The sequence below is a fragment of the Scardinius erythrophthalmus genome, assembly GCF_964197995.2.
Source record: "Scardinius erythrophthalmus genome assembly, chromosome: 16".
Classification (NCBI taxonomy): Eukaryota; Metazoa; Chordata; class Actinopteri; order Cypriniformes; family Leuciscidae; genus Scardinius; species Scardinius erythrophthalmus.
This window is the reverse complement of record NC_138236.1, coordinates 20,831,685-20,845,044: the sequence shown is the minus strand read 5'-3', so window position 1 is coordinate 20,845,044 and position 13,360 is coordinate 20,831,685. Positions and strand designations below refer to the sequence as shown.

Here is a 13,360-nt window from a genome sequence, read left to right as displayed (position 1 = left end):
TAACCATGATCTGGCTAGCGTTTCCACTGCCAACAGTACCCTTACTTGATAGGCGTGGTGTTTCGATCGACGTCATTTTCGCGCAAAGAAGAACATAGTAAACTACAATGGATGACATACAGCAGATCTTGTTCTTGCTCCTCGACATGTTTGTCACAAGAAGACAAGCGCCGACATTAGGCTTTTCTCAATATCAAGTACGCAAAGTTTGTACTTGCCATGTGCGACTCCTACATGCAAATGGTAGCCTACAGCGCGTTCTTACAGTTTTTTACGATTGTTTACACACTAAAATAAAAATTTCCACACAATTTGCAAAATTCTACTCCAAGGAGCAAAACACCTCCACAGATTTGCACAACATTACACACAATGTCTGCTTCATCCTTTTTGCAAAACATTACAAACAGTGATTTGTAAAACTCCACACACATTTTCACACCTTAGACACAGTTAAGGATTGTGAGGTTACTTCCTTGTCATTAAAAAAGCCCCGGATTGTCAATGACAACACTAATGAACGAATTGGATAAACACAACCACCAGGTGTTGAAGCACACATGTGCTAATTTGAAAACGCAGCACTCAGGTGTGCTATAAAAGGCAGCAGGTGAGTTCACCTGTCTTCAACAAAAATGGAAGGAGCAAGAAGAAAAAGAAGAAGAGTGAGAATGAGAGGGGGAGCTCAAAGAGGAGATGAAGGAGGTAGAGGAAGAGGAGAAGGAGGTAGAGGAAGAGGAGAAGGAGGTAGAGGAAGAGGAGAAGGAGGTAGAGGAAGAGGAGGAGAAGGAGGTAGAGGAAGAGGAGAAGAAGGAGGTAGAGGAAGAGGAGAAGAAGGAGGTAGAGGAAGAGGCCTAGGTAGAGGAAGAGGAGAAGAAGGAGATAGAGGAAGAGGCCTAGGTAGAGGAAGAGGTAGGGAAGGACTTATGCCATTGAAGACATAGCCTGTGATGTGGATGAAGTCTTATGGCCTGATCCAGCCAGACGGAGAGATGATGAATAGTTACAGTATTCTTGTTTCTTTTACAGTAGTTTTTCTTCAGAGTCAAAGTGTATGTAATCCATGCAGTAATTTTTATTTGTCTACAGATTTTATTTGTTTAATTGATTTCATTGTTGGTTGATTACTGTAACTGATTATGGTAAGAAATACTGTAAGTATTGAAATAAATACTTGAAATATTCAGTCTGCAGCATCAGTGTTGTGCAGTGCTTGGTAAGTTTATAGTAGGCCTATTTGTGTACATTCTCCCTATATCTCAAACTAATCATGAAGAATGTTGTGGGTTTGTCACAATTATTTTTATTTTTTTGTCATCTAAATTATCCCTTACATAACAATGTCTGGCCAAATATCTAGCACATGCTATTTCCTAAAATTAGTTTTTTTACAAATGTGTTTTATATTTATCACAGCTGTGTGTAACTGGCTGCAATAGTGTCTGATCTTTGAGGACTGTGTTGGTTAAATGAAAACTAATAGCATTTTCACAAATATGTGTATATGTTTTGACTGAAGTGTGTATGTTTTGACTGAAGTGTGTCATTTTGCAAACAATATAGGAATTATGCAAATTGAGTGTGGTGTTTGGATAATTGTGATTCTGTTTTGAAAAAAAGAACCCGGTTTTCAAAATTGCGTGTAAACAATTGAAAAAAACTGTAAAAGCGTCACTCAGCTCGCTCTGCTACTCCGGTTATCTCTGTTACTCTGTATTTACATTTTAAGCAACAATAAAACGAAATATGTTATAAAACACCACTCTGCCTCTTTTCGTTTTCATTTAAATAAATTAAATATTATAGAGCTGGTAAGTCCCGCCCATCCGTAAAACCCCAAGTGGACCTCTAGGTTAAAAAATCGTCAATGCAAGTGAATGGGAGAAAATAATTATTTTCTGGTCCCGTTTGAATTGTGCCATGAATGTGAACATATGTTGTCTGTGAATTTTTTATATAACTTTTCATGTTACGAGTTTGACAGTATATGGTATGATTCTTCGGCTTGCAGTTGTGGAAAAGACATAACGAGAAAGACTACATGTCGCCTATGTGACGTCACCCCATAAAGTTGACTTACCCGTGGTTTTCTCCAACCTCAACGATTTTGTCCTCTCCCTGAAAGAAGGCGGTGAAGTGCACCAAAGCCACAGCCATGTTTAGCGGGATCCGTGAGCTAGTGTCCGTGTGCGAGTGGTGTTGACGTTTCAAACGCGTCGAAAGCAGCGAAGAGTTGTAGTCCACAAAGTGCTCTCACACAAAGTCTAACCGTATCAAACTTCTACAAGCTAAATTGCAGCATTATTTGCATGAAAAGTTATATAAAAAATTCACAGACAACATATGTTCACATTCATGGCAATATTCAAACGGGACCAGAAAATAATTATTTTATCCCATTCACTTGCATTGACGATTTTTCAACCTAGAGGTCCAGGGGGATTAGCGCAGAGGTGTATAGTCCAGGGGTCAGAAAGTAGAAGTCCTGCCATATGTTTATTCCACCCATGAACTCAGCCAGCTGATTTCACTAATTAGTTCTATCTCCTGGCTGAATTAGCAAATCCAGGTGATTGGAACAAAATACTGAGGAGGACTTTTACTTTCTGAACCTGGACTTTACACCTCTGGATTAGTGGAAGGGGCGGGACTTACCAGCTCTATAGGCAAAGAGTATAGAAGCCCAAGAGGCGAAACTCAATAGAACGCTCCATAGCAACAGTTGCCCCCATGACGTGACGGCGCGGCCGCCATTATGGACTGAAAACTGAAGGAAAACGCCGAAAAATAATGGGAGTCAATGGCACTGAAAAACTTAACATAACAAAAACTTAACATAACTTAATTTTTTCTGGCCGTCATATCTCAATATGAAAACAATTTAAAATACATTAATGAGGATGACCGACGTTAAATGACGTTAAATGACAGAAAATATACGTCTATGTGTTGGTTATGCATGGCCTAATTACCCTTAGGAAAATAGTATTTTGGGACAAAATATTACTATAGAAGTACTATAAGACTACTATAGAAATACTATAGCGGCTCTAGGATATTATAGAGGTATTACAGAACATAACATACTTCTGTGATTTTCTGTAATACCTCTATAATATTTTAAAGCTGCTACAGTATTTATATAGTAGTCTTATCGTACTTCTGTAGTATGTCCCAAATTACTATAGTATTCCTATAAGATTACTATAATATTTTGTCCCAAAATACTATAAGATTCCTATAGTACTTTTTAGTAAGGGTATGTCCCCCACCGAATCGGCTTCATTAGCCTACCACTTACGGTTTGCAAAGATAAAATTATAAAATTACTGCAAAACTTTAATCAATATTTATATTCTATTATGCATTTTCCTAGTTATATGACTAACAGAAATTCATGAAATAATATAGGCTATAGGCAGACACACAGTAATAAGATATAAGTAATAAGATGTTTATTCAAATGTTGATTTTGAAATTAGTGAACATCACCATATATATGATTTGGAAAAATAAATAAATAAATAAAATTATAAATGAACATTTCTAAAGACAGTTAATATTTTACATAGAATATCACAAAAATATTAACTTGTTTTTTCAACATCTTCAGTGAAAGTGCACACAGTGAACGTTTCAATGGGAAGAACAAAAACAATCTGTGAATGTCCTATTACAGGCGGAAAGGTACAAAAAAGATGTGCAATCTAGCAAGTGCACACATGAACTATAAACGCCTATTAAAATGGATTTTGCCATTGACTGGCGCTAACGATTTCAGCAGCTTTCAGTCCATAATGGCGGACGCGCCTCCGCAGCGCCATCTACAGACTGTTACCCATAACACAACAGAGTTTCGCCTCTTGGGCTTCTATACTCTTTGCTATAGGTACACATGTGGTTCATGCGCAACGCATATTGATTATTCACTGCACGTTATTCGTTATTCTATTTATAACAAAACGAAATTTAAAACACAACCCTAACGTTACCTCTTTTCGTTTAAATAAAAAAAAAAGTAAACATATTTCAGGCAATATATGCATTTGTACAAATGTTGCAATAAACATCAGTGATAATCTTGTAATAAAAAAATGACAAGAAACCATATTTCTTTTTGTAAAATTTCAGTTTTATCAATAATAGCCAATAAAAAAGTTTAAGTAAAAGGTACAAGAAGCTATACAATAAGACAAAAAGCAAACAATTCAGTCAAATATCCAAATGCAGCGCTCAAGTCTAACATTACAACAGTAAAGTTAAATACAAATAACCTATAACGTTAATATGAAACTAAACTTAGCCCTCAGCCAAAACGATTGACAGGGAACGAATTATATATTCACGAGACCAAAGATCGCCCGTTAGGTCTACACAAGACGAATTATATCTCATGTTTAACCACTACCGTTAGCGGCGAACGTCAGAAGACTTAGCCGAGGAACGGCTCATCCAGCCGGGAAACATGAGCGCCGAGCGCCCGCTGACCGCATGGATCTCACAACCGGGGGGGAAAAATCATCTTTATAAATAAACCACAGATTTGAGCTTTAAACAACTACATTCTCGCCTGAAAAACTATTAAAATTACATTTCGTGATACAGTAACAGTAGTATTGTATTAAAATGTATATTAAAAAATGGCGCTTCAGGCGCTTCTTATGTTGTCATTCCCCTTGTAGCACGCGCAAGTGACGATTCCCTGTCAACCAATCAACGTCCTGCAGTGAGTCTAGCTCTACCCAGAGCCATAGAGAGAAATTAAACAATTCCCCATCGTAAGTACACATTGATGGCCTAAGACACAAAACGAGCGGTTTGTGTGAGAAAACGAACAGTATTTATATCGTTGTTATCTCTTGAACACAGCACACGTCCAAATGATCTGACGGCGCGGGCGGGTATAGATGTATACATAGATGTCGCCTTGGCTACGGTTTCGTTCCAATGAACTGCAGTAGCCAAGGCGACATCTATTTATATCTATACCCGCCCGCGCCGTCAGATCATTTGGACGTGTGCTGTGTTCAAGAGATAACAACGATATAAATACTGTTCGTTTTCTCACACAAACCGCTCGTTTCGTGTCTTAGGCCATCAATGTGTACTTACAATGGGGAATTGTTTAATTTGGACGATGGGGAATTGTTTTAATTTGGACTCTGTGCTTGTGTTTTGAGCCAGTGACCATCGACCTGCATTATATGACTGACAGACAAGAACGGTTTGACCTAAAAATATCTAAATTGAAACTACTGCGGAAAAAAAGATACCTACATCTTGGATGCCCTTGAGGTAAGCTAAAACATACCAAAATTTTATTTCAAAGTGAACTATCCCTTTAAGGTATTGCCAACAGACTGCACAATTAGCTAAATGAGTTCAGGCAACTGAGAACTTTATTCAGCCAATGGGTTTTAGTGTTTTAGCAATTGAGAAAAACTGTAATAGATTTACAGGATAATCTTTTACATTAGTGTAACCGGAATGAGTATGTTGCGCCTTTAAAGTCCCCATGAAATCAAAATTGACCCTATTTACTTTGTTAGCGCATATTACTAGTCTTGTGGTGAACAATTAATCCGTGCAAGAAAAGATTTTTAAAAAAATTTTTTTTACCATGGTAATCTTTAATCAAAATCTGAAAATGCCCCTCCCCTCTGCATTGGAGGACCTTCTCCGATGACGTAGGTTTGAGGAATTGGTTTGGGCAACTCTTAACCACTCCCCTCAAACCGTTAGTCTGCTATGAGCAGAGATGGAGAGGAGGAGCGCTAGAGTAAAACCCTGCCCTCTGTTCAATATTCCTTTTCACTGGGAAATACGTCATAACACTGGAGAAAAGTCGTTTGCAACTTCCGGTTCACGGGGACTTTAAGTGGGCAGATGACGTAATGGGCAGGCTGCGTTTAAAGTCTCGCTGGCGTCAAGGAAACAGCGTTTGCTCTCGTTTGAGCGAGTTTGCGGTCCTCTGCTGGCGCGTTGAAAGAGCAGTTTGACCCACGCGTAGATTACGCGGGGGACGCGGGGGACGTGTCCCCCCCACTTTTTATAAAATGTAAATTCGTCCCCCGCACTTTTTCATAGGGCAAGTGTGTCCATGACAAGCTGAGGTGCCTATACATCGAGATTTAAAATCCAAAGAGTCAAGGATAGTCTATCTACATACGTGACTTTCACGTTTCCATGGTAATCAGTCACTCGCACATCACGACACGCCCATGCTCGCACCCGCGCGGCCGCGCCCAATCATAGAGGTCGTCGCAAACTAGCAATGAGTTCAAAACGGCAAAAAAACTCTTCACTCCTTTTAGGCCGCTGTCAGTAGCCTAAAAGAGGCCTAGAAATAGGGTTTCGTTCCACCAAGTGGGGCACTAAATTTTCTTTTGCTTAATATGTTCAACGTTAATAAAAGGTATCCAAGCAAAAAGTTCTCCACGCATTTTCCTGCAGTTAATGAGAAAAGTGTATTTATTGGCGCACTATATTGTTTGCGTATTGAGACGTCTAAAACGGTTGAGCTCGATTTTCAACCAATCAGCATCGAGAATGTAAGTAGGTCACAGCCGAAATCAAGCCAATATCACTACGCACATGTAAACAGAGGAGGACGTAAGCAGCGCATCTTCATCTGATAGCGGCGATCAAGCTCGATTAACACCCGTAAAGTGTATTCTTCATGTCGGAAAAGATGGTGGGAAAGGTCCGCAGCCCTTTACTGAAGTCCGATGGGAAAAAATCAAGCAATGTGCGTAGGAATGGCTCAAAACGTCGGACACTACGGAGCTAACGTTAGCTGTTGCTAATAAACATGTTGCCCTCCTGGACAAACTGGTCTCTGATGTCCCAACAACTACGGGTTTCACCCGGCCTGATATCGGCGTTTTATAGACAAAAAAAAAACGCTTGACTTGTGTGTATGTGCGTGATTAAGGGGTCGGGTTAGTGTGTGTGTGTGTGTGTGTGTGTGTGTGTGTGTGTGTGTGTGTGTGTGTGTGTGTGTGTGAGAGAGAGAGAGAGAGAGAGAGAGAGAGAGAGAGAGAGAGAGAGAGAGAGAGAGAGAGAGAGAGAGAGAGAGAGAGAGAGAGAGAGAGAGAGAGAGAGAGAGAGAGAGAGAGACTTTTTTTTTTTTTTTTTTTTTGACTTTTAAAGCAATTTATTTTTAACATTCTAAAAAACATAATTTATCACAACATTACCATTTAAAAAAGAGATCTTCTCCTTCTATAAAAATTAAACCTCTATTTACACACCATTTCTTCTCAAAAGTTAGAATATCACAATTCATTTTATTAAATTCATATTCTAAACTTATCCTAGATTCAACCAAGGCCTTGAATAAATTAACCATATTAACTTTTTGTCCCTCCATTTCAATTTTATAAGCCTTCCAAATGGCTAATTTTGCTTGACCTACCAAAAAATTTGAAAAAGTACAGATTTCCCACTTATCGCGAGAATACTTACATCCAAAAATAAACACTGTTTTTGAAAAAAATATCCCTAAACTACTCAAAATTCTATCCAAAACATCAAAAAGCGGAGATAATTTACAACATTCGCAAAAAACATGAAAAACTGTATCAAGTTCATTACACAAAGTACAAAAAGAAGAATCTGAATAATCACATTTAAACAGAAAAACTTTTGTTGGTAATGCACAATGTAAAATGCGCCACTGTAAATCACCAGACCTTTTTGGTAGGGGGTTTTTATACAATAACCGCCATGAAGGTGATTTATTCTCGGTCACCGAGAGATGAGATCTCCATTTTGTATCTCTCCTCTCTCTTAACTGACCAGCAAAGAAAGACTTTACACAAACATTATATAAATTTTGTTTGTTCATTATAGAAAAAGGAAGGCTTTGTAAACCTTTAAAAGAGAGCAACAAATTCACATTATTGTCATTATCATTCCCATGTTGGTCTAACTGCGATGTTATATACACTTCTGGAAAAAGAACTTCTGAATAATTATTACCAGACATAAAATTTGTTATATATTCCCACAAGGATTTAGGAAAAGATGTTTTCAAATTCTTTAATATATTACCAACAATTCTCTCTGATCTACTCCCAATGTTTGTAGTAAAATGTTGTACTGAAAACCACTCTCTATTTGTCAAATCAATCAAATCTCCAACTCTAGTTACACCAGCTAAACCAAAGCTAGAAATATCAACGCTAGACATCATAAAAGTATTGGAAAACCAGGGATTATGAAAAAGTGGTTCATTAAAGCCAAAATGTTCTTTTCGCTCTGGCTTAAAATAACTCCAAGCTTCAAACACAGATCCATAAAACTTGATCTTAAACATATCCTTTACAACATTTTCTGACATCAGAAACATTTGTTTATCAAAACCCATCTTGTTTTTTCCTCGTAGAATGGAAAGACCAAAACTGATCCACGGTACAGAGTCCAAAGAGAAAAGCAGTTTCTGGGCAGTTTGTAACCTCATGGCTTTCACCTTAGAGGCTAGATGAATCAGTCCTTGACCGCCCTCACTAACAGGAAGACATAGAACCCCTGGAGGAAGCCAATAATGGCCCCCCCAAAAAAAATCAACAAAGGCTTTTTGAAGTTGCGTTAAAAGCTCTTTCGGGGGGTCTAACACTGTTAGACGATGCCACAGCATCGAGGCGGCTAGATTGTTCACTACTAATACTCTGCCTCTGTAAGATAGCTGGGCTTGAATCCATTTCCATCTCTGGAGCTTGCCAGTCACTTTTTCTAGAATTCCTTCCCAATTCTTTTTCATAAACTGTTCAGTCCCAAAGAACAGTCCAAGTATCTTTACACCTTCTTGATTCCAAAGGCACTGATGTGGAAGTTGTGGTAGATTCTGATTCGACCAGTGACCTAATAATAAAGTGTCTGTTTTTTCCCAATTGACACGTGCTGAAGAAGCACTCTCATAAATGTTGAGGCATGAGATTAGATGTTTAACATCATCTTCAGATCTAATGATCACTGTGATGTCATCAGCATAAGCTGTTAGTTTCACTGATGAAGTATTTGAGAAGCAAGATGATGGAACCGACAACCCTTGCAACTTTTCTCTCAACATCCTCAACATGGGTTCAATGGAAATTGTGTACAAGAGGCCAGATAAACTGCAACCTTGTCTCACTCCTCTATGTACCGAAAAAGGTCTTGTCAGACTTCCATTAATTTTCAGCATACTATAAACATCCGTATACAAAAGTCTTATCCATGAAATAAACTGTTTTCCAAAGCCAAAGCCTTCAAGTATTTTGAACAGATATTCATGGTCAACTTTATCGAAGGCTTTTTCCTGGTCCAGACAAACAAGGCCAAGATCAACCTTATGCAGTTCGGTTAAGTACAACATGTCCCGCACAAGAAAAAGATTGTCAAATATAGACCGCTTTGGTACACAATAGGACTGATCTTCGTGAATAATAGATGCTAAAAATTCCTTGAGACGATTTGTCAGAGCTTTAGATAATATTTTATAATCAGTCCCCAAAAGAGAGACTGGTCGCCAGTTCTTTAATAGGCCAAGATCTCCTTTCTTGGGTAAAAGAGTGATTACAGCTCTTCTACAACTCAGGGGTAAGATTTTTGAATCAAAACTTTCACAAAACACATCATACAAATCATGTCCGATGAGGGACCAGAAGGCCTTGTAGAAATCAGAAGTCAAACCATCCAACCCTGGTGATTTTCCTGAGGATTGCTGTTGAATGGCTTCAGTTAACTCGTGAAATGATAAGGCTTTTTCTAACTCAGCTTTATCTTCTTTTTTAAGGTGTGGAAGTCCATCTAAGAGCTGATTTGTCGTTTCTAGGTCACAAGGTTGTGCTGTATATAAATCTTCATAAAAACGTAAAGTTTGTGAAATTATTTCTTTCTTTTCCATTATCTCTTTTCCATTTGGCAATTTAAGATAGTTTATATTTTTCTTTTCTCTGATATTTCTCTCCAATGAAAAAAAGTAAGTCGTAGAAGAATCCATACTGTTTAAATGAAGATGTTTTCCCCGTATGGATGCACAACGAGTTCTTTCTTCATACAAATTCTTTAAAATCAGATTGTACTCTTTCAGCATTTTTGCAGTTTCTGTCTCTTCACCATCAGTGATGGAGCTGCTTAGCTTGAGAATTTGCTCTTCCAAGAACTGGACCTTTTCTTTCAGTTCCATCATACGACTTCTTGAATATTGTTGACAAAAGAGCTGGATCTGTACTTTTCCAATATCCCACCACTGGCCTAAAGTTTTATACTTTAACTTTCTCTCTCTCCACTCTTTCCAAAACAGAGTAAAAAATTGTACAAAAGACTTATCTTGCAATAATCTATTGTTAAACCGCCAGATATTATGGTGGGAAAAGCTCTGTGTTATGGTCATAGATACTACAATATAATGATGATCAGAAAATGAAGTTGGCAAAATTTTACTATTAAGAAATCTTCCTCTATTGTTCTTTTGAACGTAAAATCTATCAAGTCTTGCACCAGAGACTGTGTTAGAATTAATTTTCAACCATGTGTATTGTTTATCTCTAGGGAAGGCTTCTCTCCAAACGTCAACAAGATTGTGAAACTGAACAACGGTTTTGAGAGTTTCAGACGATTTGTGATTAGGTTCAACATGATTCCGATCCATAGTGTAATCAAGAGTACAATTAAAATCACCAGCTAAAATTATTATTCTATTTTCTGGAATTTTTGAAATAACACTTTTTAATTTTTTAAAAAAGGGAACTCTTTCTACACCATCATTCGGAGCATAAATGTTAATAAGAGAAAAAAATAACTCGTATAACTTAAATTCTATAATTTGCATTCTGCCAGGTACTATTTCTTCAGCTCTACTATCTTGTATTTGTATATCTGAAGAAATAAGAACTGCTACACCGGCACTAACATTCGAACCATGGCTAAGGAAAGATTTACCTTTCCACTCACTTTGCCATTGCACCTGATTATTCAAGTCTGTGTGGGTTTCTTGCAGAAAAACTATACCTGATTTTTTCCAATTAAAAAAATCAAACAAAGCACACCTCTTTTCAGCACCACGACACCCATTAACATTCAAAGATCCGAAATGTAAGGATGCCATGATGCTGACTATTAATAAAGAGACAAAAGACGTCTGAACACAGGTTGTAAATTCTTTTCTCTCCATCAAAAATGAAAAGAAATTTTCAAACCTTCTTTACATTACGATTTACCGTGTTCTTTACTTTTGTCATTATTTTCTTAAGGCGATAACGCTTCTGTCTGCTTAGTTCTTCAAAGGTTGCTTTGTTCATTGCCATTTTACACGACACCAAAAAACGCTTCAAATCAGGGAAAAATGTCTCAATTTGTGGTTTGCGAACTCCTTTAGTACTGTCTAGAAAGTCGTTAATTTGTTTTACTGTATACAATCTAGAGCCAAAAGACTCTGCTCTTTCAGCATCATCTACATCAGAAAGATCTATGCTCTCAAGGTCGTTATCTGAATCATTTTCAGAAATAGCATATCCTGAACTCACAAAGGACATCTGAGAATGGCTTTCTTCTTCAGCTGCCTCTCTTTCCCCTTCTGCTTGATCTTCTTCTATAACTGTCTGCTCTTTTTCTGATTGTTTATCTTCTTCATTTATTGCCAGTGTAGATTTTTCTCCGCTACTTGCCAGATTTACAATCTCTTCAGCCAGGCTATCATGATTTTCTACATTTCTTAAGCTTCCATCAGTGTTTTCCTGTGCTGTTTCAACAACAGGAACGGGGATTAGAATATTGTTTTGTTCAACTTGTTGCTCAATTGTTTGCAAATTAGACGGCTTATCGGTTTGTTTATTTGGACATGTTTGTCTAACATGCCCGTGTTCTCCGCACGAGAAACACCGCATGTGATCTGAACTAATAAAGATTGTATAATCTTTGCCTTCGTGTGTTAGTTTCACAGCTAAATTTAGCGGATCTTGTTGCTCGTTCAATATCATGTACGTAAATCGTCTAAAAGACATAACGTGCTTGATATTCGGATTTTTCAGACCCAGCGGAATCATTTTTATAGGTGCTGTTAATCTGCCATATCTTTCGAGAACGTCTTGGATACTTTCGTTCTTAATGAACGGAGGAACGTTCGATAGTACAATTTTCTTTGACGGACTCGATAACGGCATAACTGGCACAAACGTGTCATTAATCGTAATCCCGCTTTCAACCAAACCATCAACCAACTGAACATCAGCAAGAAAAACAACAACAGCTTTGTTCATCCTTGAAGCTGATTTAATGTTTAACCCACCAACCTGTTCGCTGACTGCAACCACCACATCTTCCACAGATATTGAATCATCAGGTGTGCATTTCAATCCATGCTTAAGAGTCAAGCGTGAGAAATCTCCGCTTGACCCCATTATGTTGTCCGACCTCAGTCGGCGCTCAACTAAAGTTTGTTAACTAAATTAAATCCTTTAACGAAATCTTACAAAAAATAAAAGAAAGAAAACGAAAAAAAGATTAAAGTAAACAAACTCTCAAAAGCGTGCTCCCGAACTCTTCTTCCCACTTCCTACTACCCACAATCCCCAAAGAGAGAGAGAGAGAGAGAGAGAGAGAGAGAGATGGGTAGGTTTAGGGGTCAGGTTAGTGTGTGTGAGAGAGAGAGAGAGATGGGTAGGTTTAGGGGTCAGGTTAGTTATGTGTGTGTGTGTGTGTGTGTGTGTGAGAGAGAGAGAGAGAGAGAGAGAGAGAGAGAGAGAGAGATGGGTAGGTTAAGGGGTCGGGTTAGTGTGTGTGAGAGAGAGAGAGAGAGAGATGGGTAGGTTTAGGGGTCAGGTTAGTGTGTGTGTGTGAGAGAGAGAAAGAGAGAGAGAGATGGATAGGTTTAGGGGTCAGGTTAGTGTGTGAGTGTGAGAGAGAGAAAGAGAGAGAGAGATGGATAGGTTTAGGGGTCAGGTTAGTGTGTGTGTGTGGACATGTTTTTCTACACCGGTGGGGACTTAAACCTGAATGCACACAGACTCATGGGGACTCGTGTCACCGTGGGGACCTAAATTGAGGTCCCCATGGGTACAAAAGCTTATAAATCATACAGAATGAGTTTTTTTGAAAATGTAAAAATGCAGAATGTCTCCTGTGATGGGTAGGTTTAGGGATAGGGGCAGTGTAAGGGGATAGAATATACAGTTTGTACAGTATAAAAACCATTACGTCTATGGAGAGTCCTCACAAAGATAGTGCACCAGACATGTGTGTGTGTGTGTGAGAGAGAGAAAGAGAGAGAGAGATGGGTAGGTTTAGGGGTCAGGTTAGTGTGTGCGTGTGAGAGAGAGAAAGAGAGAGAGAGATGGATAGGTTTAGGGGTCAGGTTAGTGTGTGTGAGAGAGAGAGA

At 38.3% G+C, this 13,360-nt stretch overlaps 1 protein-coding gene across 1 annotated transcript in view; it reads right to left on the bottom strand.

Annotated features, from left to right (window-relative positions):
• Positions 1 to 12,552, bottom strand: part of LOC308704375 (cell adhesion molecule CEACAM20-like) — a 29,094-nt gene extending 16,542 nt beyond the window's left edge. The window contains exon 1 of the mRNA XM_081388606.1: positions 12,276 to 12,552. The gene's annotated coding sequence lies outside the window, so the exon portion shown is untranslated. The remainder of the gene's footprint in view (positions 1 to 12,275) is intronic.
• Positions 12,553 to 13,360: the final 808 nt, after the last annotated feature.